At 39.7% G+C, this 2213-nt stretch overlaps 1 non-coding gene across 1 annotated transcript; it reads right to left on the bottom strand.

Moving 5' to 3' along the window:
* Window positions 1-906: 906 nt before the first annotated feature.
* LOC148561791 (small nucleolar RNA R71) lies at window positions 907-1014 on the bottom strand. The gene has a single exon (XR_015887366.1). It is a non-coding gene; the product is annotated as a small nucleolar RNA R71 (small nucleolar RNA).
* Window positions 1015-2213: the final 1199 nt, after the last annotated feature.

Below are 2213 nucleotides of genomic sequence, written 5' to 3'. Positions count from 1 at the left end.
AACTCTCTCTCTCTAATTTTCGAAAATATCTTCCCCCTTTTTCAAAATTTCTTTTTAATTAACTATTATTTTAAATTTTAAATCTTAATTTTCGAAAAACTACTAACATTTTTCAAAAACCATTTTCGAAAATCACTAACTATTTTTCAAAAATATTTTTCGAAAAAATTCTCTCTCTCCCATCTCATTCTATTTATTCATTCATATCCTAACATCTCATCTCACCTCTCTTCCATCCTTACAGTTGTGTTTCTTCCATTATATTACATTCTTTGTCTCCCCCTCTTCTTCCACTCACACAGGGATCCCTATACTGTGGTATAAAGGATCTCCATTATTATTATTATTATTCCGTGCCTTCTTCTTTGTCATATGAGCAGGAGCAAGGATAAGAACATTCTTGTGGAAGCAGATCCAGAACCTGAAAGGACTCTGAAGAGAAAATTAAGAAAAGCTAAAATACAACAATCCAGAGATAACCTTTCAGAAATTTTCGAACAGGAAGAGAAGATGGCAGCCGAAAATAATAATAATGTAAGGAAGATGCTTGGTGACTTTACTGCACCTAATTCCAATCTACATGGAAGAAGCATCTCCATTCCTGCCATTGGAGCAAACAACTTTGAGCTGAAACCTCAATTAGTTTCTCTGATGCAGCAGAACTGCAAGTTTCATGGACTTCCATCTGAAGATCCTTTTTAGTTCTTAACTGAATTCTTGCAGATATGTGATACTGTTAAGACTAATGGAGTAGATCCTGAAGTCTACAGGCTCATGCTTTTCCCTTTTGCTGTAAGAGACAGAGCTAGATTATGGTTGGATTCTCAACCCAAAGACAGCCTGAACTCTTGGGATAAGCTGGTCACGGCTTTCTTAGCCAAGTACTTTCCTCCTCAAAAGCTGAGCAAGCTTAGAGCTGATGTTCAAACCTTCAGACAGAAAGAAGGTGAATCCCTCTATGAAGCTTGGGAAAGATACAAACAGTTGACCAAAAAGTGTCCTTCTGACATGCTTTCAGAATGGACCATCCTGGATATATTCTATGATGGTTTATCTGAGCTATCAAAGATGTCACTGGACACTTCTGCAGGTGGATCCATTCACCTAAAGAAAACGCCTGCAGAAGCTCAAGAACTCATTGACATGGTTGCTAATAACCAGTTCATGTACACTTCTGAAAGGAATCCTGTGAGTAATGGGACGCCTATGAAGAAGGGAGTTCTTGAGGTTGATACTCTGAATGCCATATTGGCTCAGAATAAAATATTGACTCAGCAAGTCAATATGATTTCTCAGAGTCTGCATGGAATGCAAGCTGCATCCAACAGTACTCAAGAGGCATCTTCTGAAGAAGAAGCTTATGATCCTGAGAACCCTGCAATAGCAGAGGTAAATTACTTAGGTGAACCTTATGGAAACACCTATAACTCAACATGGAGAAATCATCCAAATTTCTCTTGGAAGGATCAAAAGCCCCAACAAGGCTTTAATAATGGTGGAAGAAACAGGATTAGCAATAGCAAGCCTTTTCCATCATCAACTCAGCAACAGACAGAGAACTCTGAACAAAATGCTTCTAATTTAGCAAATCTAGTCTCTGATCTATCTAAGGCCACTGTAAGATTCATGAATGAAACAAGATCTTCCATTAGAAATCTGGAAGCACAAGTGGGCCAGCTGAGTAAAAGGATCACTGAAATCCCTCCTAGTACTCTCCCAAGCAATACAGAAGAGAATCCAAAAGGAGAGTGCAAGGCCATTGACATAAGCGCCATGGCCGAACCTGTGAGGAGAGGAGAGGACATGAATCCCAAGGAGGAATACCTCCAGGGACATCCAGTGATCAATAAGGAGCTTCCCTCTGGGGAACCAAAGGACTCTGAGGCTCATCTAGAGACCATAGAGATTCCATTGAACCTCCTTATACCCTTCATGAGCTCTGATGAGTATTCCTCTTCAGAAGAGAATGAGGATGTTACTGAAGAGCAAACTGCCAAGTTTCTTGGTGCAATCATGAAGCTGAATGCCAAATTATTTGGCATTGATACTTGGGAAATTGAACCTCCCTTGTTCATCAATGAACTAAGTGATCTGGATCAACTGACATTGCCTCAGAAGAGACAGGATCCTGGAAAGTTCATAATACCCTGTACCATAGGCACCATGATCTTTAAGGCTCTATGTGACCTTGGTTCAGGAATAAACCTCATGCC

The sequence above is a fragment of the Arachis ipaensis genome, chromosome B6, assembly GCF_059453495.1.
Source record: "Arachis ipaensis isolate K30076 ecotype BB chromosome B6, ASM5945349v1, whole genome shotgun sequence".
NCBI lineage: Eukaryota > Viridiplantae > Streptophyta > Magnoliopsida > Fabales > Fabaceae > Arachis > Arachis ipaensis.
Note: the sequence above shows the minus strand (reverse complement) of the source record. Positions and strands in the feature narration are given on the sequence as shown.